The sequence below is a fragment of the Glandiceps talaboti genome, chromosome 7 (genome assembly GCF_964340395.1).
Source record: "Glandiceps talaboti chromosome 7, keGlaTala1.1, whole genome shotgun sequence".
Lineage (NCBI taxonomy): Eukaryota > Metazoa > Hemichordata > Enteropneusta > Spengelidae > Glandiceps > Glandiceps talaboti.
The window spans coordinates 19,822,122-19,838,380 of NC_135555.1; the positions used below are offsets into that span (position 1 = coordinate 19,822,122).

At 38.8% G+C, this 16,259-nt stretch overlaps 2 non-coding genes across 2 annotated transcripts; both read right to left on the reverse strand.

Annotated features, from left to right (window-relative positions):
- Positions 1-4,194: 4,194 nt before the first annotated feature.
- Trnap-ugg (transfer RNA proline (anticodon UGG)) lies at positions 4,195-4,266 on the reverse strand. Its single transcript has one exon. It is a non-coding gene; the product is annotated as a tRNA-Pro (tRNA).
- Positions 4,267-10,020: 5,754 nt separating this feature from the next.
- Trnap-ugg (transfer RNA proline (anticodon UGG)) lies at positions 10,021-10,092 on the reverse strand. The gene has a single exon. It is a non-coding gene; the product is annotated as a tRNA-Pro (tRNA).
- Between the last annotated feature and the right edge of the window lie 6,167 nt (positions 10,093-16,259).

Consider the following 16,259-nt stretch of genomic DNA (forward strand, 5'->3'; position numbering starts at 1 on the left):
CGTTCGGAAACTCAGTTAGTACTAGTATCTCCTTTGCCGAAAGTATTGAATGGAGTCCTTGGGGATCCATTGAAACTTTCGGAAACTCGGTTAGTGTCTCGACTGCAGAGAGTATTCAAGGGAGTCCTTGTGGATCCATTGACTCTATCGGAAACCTAACGAATTCCAGAGACACAGTGAGTATAAAGTCTGTAATGGTGAGGAATGACTCCACAACAGTTCTTTCTGAAGTGAACACAAGTCTGTGGTCTTCAGAAGTTATTGAAAGCACAGTCGTTGGCAAATCACTCGGTGATGACGTCAACGAAATGGTCCGGAAACTACGCGAACGAAAATCTAAAATTCCAGTGTATACACAGAAACTGGTATTGAGCAAAAGGTCAGTTGGTAGTAAATTCCATAGTAACGAGGAGAACGGTCTGGTTGGACCAGGAAAAAGGCGTCTTAGCAAAATTCCCACCTTTCAGAATAATCATGTGCAATTGCACGAGACTTTGCGCGATTTAGAAGAAAAGATGGCCAGACTTATTAAATCTGTCAACGTGACAAGGAAGTGGTGGAACCCACTGGTGAAGAAAACTTCCCGTGTCCTTCTAAGAGGAAAAGTTTGTAATAAGACATACCCATCTGTCAATCATAAACCCACTGATATAAAGAATCAAAGACAAGATGATCAGACATCCCGGAAGATGTTGACAATGAATAACAAACCAAAACAAAAACTGGTTAAGTTTAACCAGAATGTATGTATGTATGGCAGGATTAGATGTATCAAGGCAAAGAATTGTCTCTGTCATCAAAAAAACACATGTACAGCCAAACCAAAGGCCACAAATGTTCAGGCGCAAACTTTCCAGGAAGAACCAACTGTTACAGGAACAAGGTGCGTGATGGAAAGATTTCTGACAGATCTCCTTAAATGTGATTTGCCAGCTCCATACGACATAAAGAAAATGAACATACAAGGAACACCCGGTGGTATCCCAGAAACTTCCTCCAATTATGCAATGTCCGAAGAAGAGGAAGACTATATTGCAACACATTCCATATCAAGAACACGATACCAACTCAGAAACACTATAATAGGCCTAACTGTTTATGATACACTAGAGGACATGAGTGTAATCATATAAGTATATGCAACTTTCAATTCCATAACATGTTAGTGACGGCATACCAACGGTGAACTGAGCCTGACAAACATTGTTATAGCTAGTGTAGTTGCAACTTGCGAAAAGCAACAACGTAACCCACAAAGAGGACAGTTTGACACAGAGAAAGATATCCACATCTACTCAGAGTGGCAATAAGACTGTGGACAAAATAACTGTTGTGTGTTCAGATAGATTCACAGTGCCGGTGAAGATGAAATGATGATATGAATTTGAGTCACGATTGAAATACAGGACAAATATTTTGTATCGGAATGGTGTGTAGACAATATCTGAGTGAATTTGAAGAGACTCAGTTGATATTGAAGGGGAATATATTTAATTTATTTATCATTTTAATAAAGGTTGTTTTAAAAGTGTTCTTTCATATCCTATATAGCTTGTTGGTGTTTTTTTTTCAAATTTCAATAATCTGCATAACTAATGATCTTCACCAATTACAAATCTAACAGATAGCATAAATCATATGGCAGTTCAGAATGCTGGGTTAGTCTAAAGACTCGTCTTTAACTTTCTAATGTAGAGATCCATCGATACGTCGACAAATGTTATGGGAAGACCATTTACTATTCGTACTTTGTTTGAATACGAGAAAACGCAAACCTTTTCTGTTATATATGGGGTTTAAAAAGTAAAGAAAAGAAGAAACATAAATGGATGGATTGTTGGGTGGGTGGGTGGATGGATGGATTGAGGGAGGGATGCGTGGACGGATATGTGTGTGTATGTGGGGGGGGGGTTAGGTGGGTGGGTGGATGGGTGGATTAATTGGTGAATGGATTGTTGAGTAGGTGGGTAGGTAGGTAGGTGGGTGGATGGATGGAGGGAGGGAGGGATGCATTCATGCATAACGGAAATAAAACTCTAAATTCTGTTTCCTACTAATACCATTGCTTTGTTGTCTTGACTTCATCATATATCATCATACCATTCTCCACTTCGAGAATTCAAACTAGGTCACATAAGTCGGTTGTCAGGGGCAACATGGTATTTTACAGGGGTACAGTAATGCAAGAAAAAATTAATATCATTGAAAAACAGGAGGATATATACCTTGTAGTCGTTGAAAAACAGGAGGATATATACCTTGTAGTCGTTGAAAAACAGGAGGATATATACCTTGTAGTCGTTGGATGACAACAACTCTGGATGCCGGTGAGGGCGGAGCGACAGAACGTACATGTATCTTACTGGCTTGCACAGAGCTAAAGGACTGCATAAAAGGGTACTCCATGCAGCCTGGGCCCTTCCCTCCTGTGTAAAGGGATAGGTCAGTTTCTTCGGTCGGGGTGGATTGGTGTGTGGAGGGGGGGGGGCTGTTTTTGAAATTAGCGAGGGTGGTCATCCTGTTTTGAATGAGTTGGATATGGGGGGAGGGGGTCATTGTGTTTTGGATTTCTATGGAAGAAAATATCCATGAAGTGGCATGACCTTGTCTGAACCATGGAAATTTTTCATGTCGGAAGGGGTTAATTGTATGCTTTCTATTTCGGATACTACATGTTATTGGCACTAGCTACAAATAATCACATCTCATCAGATTCCAGTTTGTGTTATACATATAATAGGTATGAGCACCCAATGTTGTCTACAAACATACCAGTGACTTCACTCTATCTACAATAGTTATGCCACTATACTAATGTTACGGACACTAGCTGGCCAATATGCGTCCTCATTTATAACTTACATTAACATTTTAAGAACATATTTCAACCCTATGTGTAAAGAAAAGTTTAATTTCTGATACTGGTGCTGTCTTGTAAAGCTTGGAATTATTGCCTGAAAGGCTCTGAATAGCCTAAAATTGGCTTTATGTATATAAAAAAAAACCAGGGCTTCTAGGGGGAGACCCCCTTGGACCCCCATGAGAGGTGTACATATTCCCATCTCAAGCTTTTCCTCTACTTGTTACTGAAAATATGCTATTAAACTTCTCTATACATATATTTACCCTGTGTAATCGCTGATTAGTATGATACTTTCCATTTAGCCACACAGTCCACTCTGAGTCACGATCAAATACCTGTCATGTAAATATTATATATCGGGGGTGGGGTGGGATGGGGGTGGGGGTTCACTATGTTTTAGAATTATGTGATTTATGTGATAGGGGCCCCCTGGGGTCAGCCTGTTTTCGATTTTACAGAGAGTGGGGTCAGTGACATTTCGTCGGCCCAATGGAAAAATCCACCGATTCCCCCCCCCGCCGGAAAAACTGACCGGTCCCTTACTGTCGAACGGATACTAGTCTCATGTACTCGGCTTGATAATGATTTTGCCTGTACTGGCGTCCTCTGAGGTCACTGTCGTAAAGATGATCAACAGGTACGTGTCAGGGCTATAGACAAATACACAGCAATACACCACTTACTGCATGACGAGTTGTTATTTCGCGGTACGGTGGGTAGACTTGCGCGATCATAGAAACAAGCATGTATTTTATCCCTTTCATATACAGTTGGCTAAATACGTCAATATTATCGATATATATTGTCGACATTTTATTGTATTCTGATAGAAATGTTCTGATACATATCTCGGGAAACAATTGCCTGATGACAAGAACTTGTGACTTGTGAATGGCGAAGTTCACCAAAAGAACTGCAATGTGATTGATTGTATTGATTGATACGACGTTTTACTATTGATTTATACAACTCATTGCATTTAATTATCAACTGTATAACTTTATACTAAATCTTAAAGTCCGGTTTTTCAGGTTCATGTATATATCGCCAGTGTGCCCATTTTGAGCTGCACTCTAGTGTTCATTAGGAGAATTTGTGACTTCATATCCTCCTAATCATTGAGTTTTTCAATGTCAAGCAATGGTGTGCAATAGTGACCCGGGTTTACAACCCTACATGTTTGAAGCAAAACATTCAGAAACTGCACTAAAATACCTTAATAGTAATTTATTTATTTATTTATTTACTTATTTATTTGTTTGTTTAAAAAACAAACAAAAAAACATTGAGGGCAGTCAATTTTTTCCTCCAACAGTCAGCAAAATACCAACGGGCTTGTCCGGGAATTGAACCCGGGACCTCTCGCACCCAAAGCGAGAATCATGCCACTAGACCAACAAGCCGATGACATCCAAGGGAAATCATTGATTTGAATCTTTCACATACTTGGGACCAGGTGTTCACATCACTTTCTAAGCAAGTGAGTGCCAGTGGTGTGAACTCTCAAACTAGCTGTTAAAACCTTTGTTTTAGTACCGAGTAATTACTTCACTCTGCTGATTAAGTCCTTCGAAAAAGGACGAAAGTTTTAGACACAGCAGCTTTCTAAAACTGTTTGTGTTGGAAATTGAAATGTTTACATTACATATGGCTAATACTAACTTACATAGAAATCATTGATGTTACGGCACAAGTTATACTTCCAGCGAGTCGACTCCTAATTGCGAAGAAATTGTGTAGCTGGCCATGTATCTGAAAGAAAAGATGTCCCAGTTGCATCTAGCTCGGTTTACACCGTAAGCTTGATCATTCTGAAATGAAGACGTCAACAGAAATTCCTAGGCTCATACAAAATAGATTAATAAACATTTTGGCATGTTCATGTTCTCAGGATGAGTATTTAAGTTTTCAGTAGACTTATATATATAATGTATATATTGCAGTTGGAAAAGATGGGCTATGAAAATGTGAACAATTACATTTTGTATCTCATACGTGAGCAAGCTTAGTTCAGCCAAAGTTCCTTTGGATGTTGAGTCATTCTACTCCACCGCGTCTTTTCGAATCATACGTTAGATCACGTGACCCAAAGCAGCGTGTACAGAACGTATTTTTGGTTTATAGACATGTGTAGGAAAACATTCCAGTTCAGAACACATGAAACTTGTGACTTGACTAGTTACGTCTCTGCAGTGAATGAAATTGTATGTATATTGGCTATATTCCGGTGGTTCATCGTACGAATATGGGTCAGAATCAAAGTAAACGCTTCAACAACTTGAAGTTCTCCATTCTGAAGAAGTTTGGACGTGGTCGTAGGTAAGTTCAAAATAACTTTTCGATTCGTAACTTTGACTGGACTCTGAATTTTGCTGATAACCTTACGCGTCTCGTAACACTCAGATGAAATATTGTGAGTCTAAAGGTAGATTAAGAATATTTTCTGATACCAATATTTGATATTGTGTTCAAATCTGGGAACAACTACTATAATGAGAGGACACATTTGATGGACAAACGGGCGACTTTGAGGTTAAAAGACAATACTCTCAATTTCAAATGTACACATCATGGAATACAATTACATGACTTTCCCGCTCACACTTCAATAATTTCTTTTGTTGTCTTCGCCGTTTATCAGTTCTGTTTAGACTAAACCTATACATGTAAGTCTTATCTAGCGCCCTCAACATTTCTTTGATTATTGGTTCAACGGGTAGAATTCTCGTCACATGCACATCAACGGTCGAACTGTGCATCAGGAAATGGTAGTTGTATTAAATATTATTGTGTTGTTGGTTTTTTTCTTCAGGAAATCTGTTGTTGAAACAATCAACCTTCCGTGTAGTCAAACTATACGTAGGAGGCCAGGAGGTAAGAGTAGTTTTGATGACGGACAGATAGTCGTTGAAAGGAAGACTTCTCCTCTCTCTCTCTGTGAATTAACGATAGACATGTCATCCAGGACTGTGCTGCCTAATGCAGTTAGTGGAGAAGTCTATGAAAGTGACGTCACTAATGCAGTAACCAGTAACCAAGGTATGACTAGTAATCACGTATTAATGGACTTGTCATGCATGTCAGAATTGTTAAAGAATTTAAAGATACCAGTGGATGGTGATGACAAAGATAGTACTCATCTTAAAATAACAAATCTAGACCAATCTAAGTCGAAACTTCCGTTTATGAAGATTCCTGTCGCTCAGGGTCAAAGGTCAGATGATCGAGTCCTTCGAATTGTGATGGATATCCCTCTAAAGAAAGTTGATAACCCCTGCAATGATTGTACGCCAGAAAGTCAGAACTTAAAAATCGATAAATGTATTAATGACAATGATAAAGTAATGAGTAATAATGAGAGCAGTTACCATGGTGATAACGATTCGGATTCTTTTACCACAGTCACAGAAATGTCTAAGTCTTGTAGCTGGTCCATAGGAAGTACTGAAGAAGGGAGTTCTTGTGGATCTATTAGCAGTCTCGCAAACTCGGTTACTATCTCATTTGCAGAAAGCATTGAAGGGAGTCCTTCTGGATCCATTGAAACTTTCGGAGACTCAGTTAGTACTAGTATCTCCTTTGCCGAAAGTATTGAATGGAGTCCTTGGGGATCCATTGAAACTGTCGGAAACTCGGTTAGTGTCTCGACTGCAGAGAGTATTCAAGGGAGTCCTTGTGGATCCATTGACTCTATCGGAAACTTAACGAATTCCAGAGACACAGTGAGTGTAAAGTCTGTAATGGTGAGGAATGACGTCACAACAGTTCTTTCTGAAGTGAACACAAGTCTGTGGTCTTCAGAATTAGTTATTGAAAGCACAGTCGTTGGAAAATCACTCGGTGATGACGTCAACCAAATGGTCCGGAAACTATGCGAACGAAAATCTAAAATTCCGGTGTATTCACAGAAATTGGTATTGACCAAATACCTTTCAATGACTGCTCGTGGTCATAAGAAAATGAACTGGCTTACTAAACAATCAAAAGGTGTTCCATCTTTATCTAGATCCAACAGTGTGGGCGCGAGAAAGGGAAAGCACTTGGCAACGGGTAACGTTAGATTACTATCCAACGTCGGTGGCGTACATGGCGACGTGAGGAAGAAAAGGTCAGTTGGTAGTAAATTCCATAGTAACGAGGAGAACGGTCGGGTTGGACCAAGAAAAAGGCATCTTAGCAAAATTCCCATCAGTCAGAATAATCATGTGCAATTGCACGAGACTTTGCGTGATTTGGAAGAAAAGATGGAGAGACTTATTAAATCTGTCAACGTCACAAGGAAGTGGTGGAAACCACTGGTGAAGAAAACCTCACGTGTACATCCAAGAAGGGGAAATTACATTGGAAAAGTTTGTAATAAGACACACCCATCTGTCAATCATAAACCCACTGATATCAAGAATCAAAGAGAAGATGATGAGACATCCCAGAAGATGTTGACTATCAACATCAAACCAAAACAAAAACTGGTTAAGTTTAACCCCAATGTATGTATGTATGGCAGGATTAGATGCATCAAGGCAAAGAACTGTCTCTGTCATCAAAAAAACACATGTACAGCCAAACCAAAGACCACAAATTTTCAGGCGCAAACTTTCCAGGAAGAACCAACTGTTACAGGAACAAGGTGTGTGATGGAAGGATTTTTGACAGATCTCCTTAAATGTGACTTGCCACCTCCATATGACATAAAGAATATGAACATACAAGGAACACCCAGTGGTATCCCAGAAACTTCCTCCAATTATGCAATGTCCGAAGAAGAGGAAGACTATATTGCAACACATTCCATATCAAGAACACGATACCAACTCAGAAACACTATTATAGGCCTAACTGTTTATGATACACTAGAGGACATGAGTGTAATCATATAAGTATTTAAAACGTTTAATTCCATAACATGTCAGTGATGGAATACCAACGGTGAACTGAGCCTGACAAATATTGTTATAGCTAGTGTAGTTGCAACTTGCGAAAAGCAACGTATATTAATATAACGTAACCCACAAAGAGGACAGTTTGACACATAGAAAGATATCCACATCTACTCAGAGTGCCAATAAGACTGTGGACAAAATAACTGTTGTGTGTTCAGATAGATTCACAGTGCCGGTGAAGATGAAATGATGATATGAATTTGAGTCACGATTGAAATACAGGACAAATATTTTGTATCGGAATGGTGTGTAGACAATATCATAGTGAATTTCAAGAGACTCGGTCGGGTGTGGGTTGGTGGGTGGGGGCTGTTTTTGAAATTAGCGAGGGTGGTCATCCTGTTTTGAATGAGTTGGATATGGGGGAAGGGGGTCATTGTGTTTTGGATTTCTATGGAAGAAAAAATCCATGAATTTAGAGTGGCATGACCGTGTCTGAACCAAGGGAATTTTTCATGTCGCACAAACATACGTATTCATATACACTTCCACACTAGTTACAAAACATGTCATGTAAATAAAAACTCTGGTATTTCACAATCAATTGCTAATATGCTTCACATATATTGCACTTTGCGGCAACAGTTGAAAGTTCCGTAATGGTAAGTAGTATTCATAGATAGCTTATAAATTCAAAGAATTTAATCTATATTATTCTACACTTCAGTATGATATGAAGGGGTTAATTGTATGCTTTCTATTTCGGATACTACATGTTATTGGCACGAGCTACAAATAATCACATCTCATCAGATTCCAGTTTGTATTATACATATAATAGGTATGAGAACCCAATGTTGTCTACAAACATACCAGTGACTTCACTATATCTACAATAGTTATGCCACTATACCAATGTTACGGACACTAGCTGGCCCATATGCGTCATGCGAAACTCATTTATAACTTGCATTAACATTTTAAGAACATATTTCAACCCTATGTGTAAAGAAAAGTTTAATTTCTGATACTGGTGCTGTCTTGTAAAGCTTGGAATTATTGCCTGAAAGGCTTTGAATAGCCTAAAATTGACTATAAGTATTAAAAAAACAACCAGGACTTCTAGGGATAGACAACCTTGGACCCCCATGAGAGGTGACATATTCCCATCTCAAGCTTTCCCCCTACCTGTTTGATAGTGAAAATATACTATTAAACTTCTCTATACATATATTTACCCTGTGTAATCGCTGATTAGTATGATGCTTTCCATTTAGCCACACAGTCCACTCTGAGTAACGATCAAATACCTGTCATGTAAATATTATATATCGGGGGTGGGGTGGGGCCCGGGGGTGGGGGTTCACTATGTTTTAGAATTATGTGATTTATGTGATAGGGGCCCCCTGGGGTCAGCCTGTTTTCGATTTTACAGAGAGTGGGGTCAGTGACATTTCGTCGGCCCGATGGAAAAATCCACCGACCCCCCCCCCCCGCGGCCGGAGAAACTGACCGGTCCCTTACTGTCGTACGGATACTAGTCTCGTGTACTCGGCTTGATGATGATTTTGTCTGTGCTGGCGTCCTCTGAGGTCACTGTCGTAAAGATGATCAACAGGTGTCAGGGCTATAGACAAATACACGGCGATACACCACTTACTGCACGATGAGTTGTTATTTCGCGGTGGGTAGACTTGCGCGATCATAGAAACAAGTGTAATCTTATCCCTTTCATATACAGTTGGCTAAATACGTCAATATTATCGATATTGTCGACATTTTATTGTATTCTGATAGAAATGTTCTGATACATATCTCGGGAAACAATTGCCTGATGACAAGAACTTGTGACTTGTGAATGGCGAAGTTCACCAAAAGAACTGCAATGTGATTGATTTGGTGAAGTTCACAAAAGATTTATACAACTCATTTCATTTAATTATTAATTGTATAACTTTATACTAAATCTTAAAGTCCGATTTTTCAGGTTCGTGTATATATCGCCAGTGTGCCCATTTTGAGCTGCACTCTAGTGTAACAGTTCATTAATTTGTGACTTCATATCCTCCTAACCTTGAGTTTTTCAATGTCAAGCAATGGTGTGCAGTAGTGACCCGGGGTTTGCAACCCTACATGTTTGAAGCAAAACATTCAGAAACTGCACTAAAATACCTTAATAGTTATTTATTTATTTATTTGTTTGTTTACTTATTTATTTAAAAAACATTGAGGGCAGTCAATTTTTTCCTCCTGCAAAACAGTCAGCAAAATACCAACGGGCTTGTCCGGGAATTGAACCCGGGACCTCTCGCACCCAAAGCGAGAATCATGCCACTAGACCAACAAGCCGATGACATTCGAAGGAAATCATTGATTTGAATCTTTCACATACTTGGGACCAGGTGTTCACATCACTTTCTAAGCAAGTGAAAGATGTGAACTCTCAAACTAGCTGTTAAAACCTTTATTTTAGTACGGAGTAATTACTTCACTCAGATACAGTGACAACGCGCAGTTCTATTGTTAACATATAAATGCCACAAAAAGATCAACTTTGATAAACTTAATCTACAAATTGAAACATTAGAGGGAGCCGGGAGTAGAGGAGATGTCGAAATGGACGTCTCTCGTCACATGTTTTGTCTACCGTCACTGTCGTGACCTCTGACCTACTCACTGACGTGTGCGAAACACTGAACTTGCTACCGGAACGCGGAACATCTATCTGCCACAGCTCAGAAGCCTGAGTAAACCAAATTTATGGGAGAGGTTGTGATTTTCATTTGTTGATGGGTTAAATTAAATGAGTACATGTGTATTTTGATTCCGAAAAAGCTGTGTTAGGGTCCCGGATCTTGTTGCATGATGTTGACAGTGACACATGTGAATGTTGGGCACTGAATCAATGCGTAATCACTGGCATGGCTGGCCACTATAGACGGCCGATGCATGTGCGCCCGGTCAGACATGAAGAACGAATTTGTTGTGCAAATCAGAAAAAATTAATGTGGTATTTACAGAGCATCCCAATTTTGACGTTGTTGATAATTTTAGTTAAAGATTCAAGTTCTGAGTTTCAAGGACACCTAATGTCAGCTTTCCGTATCAAGTTAAGTTTACGGTATGTAACTATGCTGACGTCATTTGATATAGCACTGGCAGGACCAAATCATGATACACAGCCAGTAACGGTTAATTAATAAAAAAATAAATTATTTTAAAGTTTGTTTGACTATTATTTGTAAGTTTTTCGTTCACATTTGGTACTTTTTAAAGGGATTTTTTTCTTCTTCAAAATGTCATGAATTTGAAGAGGGAATGATAAACACAGCAGTGTACTAACAATTTTAAAAATGAAACAAGTGGTTACAAGTTTAGGATTTCTCAAAGTTTTTATTCAATCATATGTTCACTGTGACTTATTTTGAAGTTGTTCTTTGTCCTTGTCTGAAAAAAGGGAATTATGAATTTGAGCACTGCTATTCATTGATATTCAGATTAAAAATTGTGACTACCTGGCTGTCCAATCTTTCTAAACAATATATAATATACTCTGTAGAAATCTTAATTGCCTTCTTTTTATAAGGTGTAATGTGTAGTACACAATTTTCAAAAATAGCTTACTGGGAACTGTTATTATGAATGGCATTTTTTTATGTAGTTAGGTAATGGTCTATACGTAATGGAATATCTCAGACCACAGTATCTCTATAGTGGTCTGAGATAATTTATATGAATATTTCATAGACAATAATAATTGACCCCACTCCCTGTCAAATGTCACCACTTTTTGCAACCAAGGGGCCTTTGTCCCCACTTGTTGGAAACCTTGGCAGAACACTGCCGTCTACCCCCCCCCCCCCCCCCACCCCCTTTGTTACATCAGAGCAGCATGTGTCCTCGTCTTTCATCATGGCTGAAGCCGTTGAGGTTTGATGAGGGACAGGGCTCAAAATTAATACTATCGCGCAGTACATTTAGCTGCAATGTAATAATAGCTCAGAATATTTCCATCATTTTCAAAATTATGCTTAAAATTGGTAAAAGCCTCATACTGCATTCCTAATTTCTTGAACAGTTTTTAGCTTTAAATCATTTGTATCATCGGGGAAATGATCGACTCCATAGCGTTTCATGACCCATGACATGCATGATTCCGATGTTTACATTATTACTTTTAATTACTTTTAAACAGTACATCCCAAAGGAGTTCTGCGTTCTAGAAATGTTTACATGTTATCTGGTGGATTATTTTGACAAGTTCACGCTGAAGAAAAATGTTTCATAGAAGTAATGATTTATATAAATGAAAATTCATCTCGCACACTGATGACAATCACGTAAGTGTTTCAAAAAGTTACACACTGAAGTTCAAATTGGATAACTTGAAAAAATTGTTAGCGATGTCAATGCCACTTTGATTAATAGGACGAATGTATTAGTACTCCTGATAAAATCATACAATAGTTCATGGCTACAGATATACACCCATCAGGATGATAAGTATTCAATCATCTTCTTACAAAGTTGTTCTACGGACTTGTCAACCTTGCTAAAATGAAGGAAAGAGACTTGTAACAAGGAATTCAATAAAGAGAAGAGAAAAGAAGTTGTAGAGAGACTGACAGGACAGAAAGGACAGAGAGTAGAACTGAAAAAATACATTTTTTTTTTCTTGCCCCCTTTTTTTTTTATTTCGCCCGCCCGCCCCACCTGACTTTTCCATTGGAGATGAGAAACAAAAACAAAAAAAACCTCACCCTAATAATGTGGTGGAATGGAGTGGAGTGGAGATATTGACCTTGTTCATCGATCACAACAAATGTCACTGATTTATCATGCATTATCGCGATCGGGGGATATTCCTGATGATGGGCGCACTACAGTAACTGATATTGTTACAATATCAGTTACTGTAGTGCGCCCATCATCAGGAATATCCCCCGATCGCGATAATGCATGATAAATCAGTGACATTTGAACTCTCTGGTTCAGGTAAACAAGTGTGTGTGTGTGTGTGTGTGTGTGTGTGTGTGTGTGTGTGTGTGTGTGTGTGTGTGTGTGTGATTCTACTCTCAAAAGCTTAGAAAAAATAGGGTTGAACATAGGTTGTCAAGGAATATTACTGTACACACGTGTACGTTTGAATCGTATTAGTTCCGCTGCAATTATAATGGTTTTTTTGTTTTTTAAATGTTTTGTTTGTTAGTTACAATAAGTAACCAGCAACAAAACGCAAGCAGCATTGAATCGTCTGTAGGTAAACGTTACTTTCTGTTAGCTGTATAAATGAAAATCAAAATGAAATTGATTTTGGGTCCGCACTCAAAAATCAGCGCACTCAATAGCGATCACGATTTCAATCTCGAGCTCTTCAGTACTTCTTATGTATAATATCGACTACTGATTAACATGTACAGTGTCTAATTAGTTATTTCAAAGCATTTCAGTGAATATATTGTGATTGAAATTCTCTGATCGAAAAATGATACAACCTTTACAGTGAAACATGATAGTGGACAGATTCAAAATCGAGCTTTCGCTCAAGATCTAAACTTGTCACCGTCTACACTACCTACAGAAAATATTGACTACTAATTAACAGATACAATGTCCTTTTTATAAGTAGTTGACCAATGTTTGGTAAATATATCTCTGGTATTTTGATGAAAACATGTCCCAGTTGCATCTAGCTCGGTTTACACCGCAAGCTTGATCATTCTGAAATGAAGACGTCAACAGAAATTCCTAGGCTCATACAAAATAGATTAATAAACATTTTGGCATGTTCATGTTCTCAGGATGAGTATTGAAGTTTTCAGTAGACTTATATGTATGATGTATATAATTGCAGCTGGAAAAGATGGGCTATGAAAATGTGAACAATTACATTTTGTATTTCACATCTCATACGTGAGCAAGCTTAGTTCAGCCAAAGTTCCTTTGGATGGTGAGCCATTCTACTCCACCGCGTCTTTTCGAATCATACGTTAGATCACGTGACCACAAAGCAGCGCGTACAGAACGTACTTTTGGTTTATAGACATGTGTCGGAAAACATTCCAGTTCAGAACACACGAAACTTGTGACTTGACTAGTTACACGTCTCTGCAGTGAATGAAATTGTATGTATATTGGCTATATTCCGGTGCTTCATCGTACGAATATGGGTCAGAATCAAAGTAAACGCTTCAACAACTTGAAGTTCTCCATTCTGAAGAAGTTTGGACGTGGTCGTAGGTAAGTTCAAAATAACTTTTCGGTTCGTAACTTTGACTCGACTCTGACTTTTGCTGATAAGCTTACGCGTCTCGTCATATGCACATCAACGGTCAAACTGTGCATCAGGAAATGGTAGTTGTATTAAATATTATTGCGTTGTTGTTTTTTTCTTCAGGAAAACTGTTGTTGAAACAATCAACCTTCCGTGTAGTCATACTATACATAGGAGTCCAGGAGATAAGACTAGTTTTGATGACGGGCAGATAGTCGTTGAAAGGAAAACTTCTCCTGTCTCTCAGTGTGAATTAACGATGTACATGTCATCCAGGACTGTGCTGCCTAATGCAGTGAGTGGAGAAGTCTATGAAAGTGACGTCACTAATTATGCAGTAACCAGCAGTAACCAAGGTAGGACTAGTAATCACGTAATGGATTTGTCCTGCATGTCAGAATTGTTAAAGAATTTAAAGACACCAGTCGATGGTGATGACAAAGATAGTACTCATCTTAAAGTAACTAATCTAGACCAATCTAAGTCGAAAATTCAGTTTATGAAGATTCCTGTAGCTGAGGGTCAAAGGTCAGATGATCGAGTCCTTCGAATTGTGATGGACATCCCCCTAAAGAAAGTTGATAAACCCAGCAATGATTGTACGCCAGAAAGTCAGAACTTAAAAAACGATAAATGTATTAATGACAATGATAAAGTAATGAGTAATAGTGAGAGCAGTTACCATGGTGATAACGATTCGGATTCTTTTACCACAGTCACAGAAAAGTCTTGTAGCTGGTCCATAGGAAGTACTGAAGAAGGGAGTTGTTGTGGATCTATTGGCAGTCTCGCAAACTCAGTTACTATCTCATTTCCAGAAAGCATTGAAGGGAGTCCTTCTGGATCCATTGAAACGTTCGGAAACTCAGTTAGTACTAGTATCTCCTTTGCAGAAAGTATTGAATGGAGTCCTTGGGGATCCATTGAAACTTTCGGAAACTCGGTTAGTGTCTCGACTGCAGAGAGTATTCAAGGGAGTCCTTGTGGATCCATTGACTCTATCGGAAACCTAACGAATTCCAGAGACACAGTGAGTATAAAGTATGTAATGGTGAGGAATGACTCCACAACAGTTCTTTCTGAAGTGAACACAAGTCTGTGGTCTTCAGAAGTTATTGAAAGCACAGTCGTTGGCAAATCACTCGGTGATGACGTCAACGAAATGGTCCGGAAACTACGCGAACGAAAATCTAAAATTCCAGTGTATACACAGAAACTGGTATTGAGCAAAAGGTCAGTTGGTAGTAAATTCCATAGTAACGAGGAGAACGGTCTGGTTGGACCAGGAAAAAGGCGTCTTAGCAAAATTCCCACCTTTCAGAATAATCATGTGCAATTGCACGAGACTTTGCGCGATTTAGAAGAAAAGATGGCCAGACTTATTAAATCTGTCAACGTGACAAGGAAGTGGTGGAACCCACTGGTGAAGAAAACTTCCCGTGTCCTTCTAAGAGGAAAAGTTTGTAATAAGACATACCCATCTGTCAATCATAAACCCACTGATATAAAGAATCAAAGACAAGATGATCAGACATCCCGGAAGATGTTGACAATGAATAACAAACCAAAACAAAAACTGGTTAAGTTTAACCAGAATGTATGTATGTATGGCAGGATTAGATGTATCAAGGCAAAGAATTGTCTCTGTCATCAAAAAAACACATGTACAGCCAAACCAAAGGCCACAAATGTTCAGGCGCAAACTTTCCAGGAAGAACCAACTGTTACAGGAACAAGGTGCGTGATGGAAAGATTTCTGACAGATCTCCTTAAATGTGATTTGCCAGCTCCATACGACATAAAGAAAATGAACATACAAGGAACACCCGGTGGTATCCCAGAAACTTCCTCCAATTATGCAATGTCCGAAGAAGAGGAAGACTATATTGCAACACATTCCATATCAAGAACACGATACCAACTCAGAAACACTATAATAGGCCTAACTGTTTATGATACACTAGAGGACATGAGTGTAATCATATAAGTATATGCAACTTTCAATTCCATAACATGTTAGTGACGGCATACCAACGGTGAACTGAGCCTGACAAACATTGTTATAGCTAGTGTAGTTGCAACTTGCGAAAAGCAACAACGTAACCCACAAAGAGGACAGTTTGACACAGAGAAAGATATCCACATCTACTCAGAGTGGCAATAAGACTGTGGACAAAATAACTGTTGTGTGTTCAGATAGATTCACAGTGCCGGTGAAGATGAAATGATGATATGAATTTGA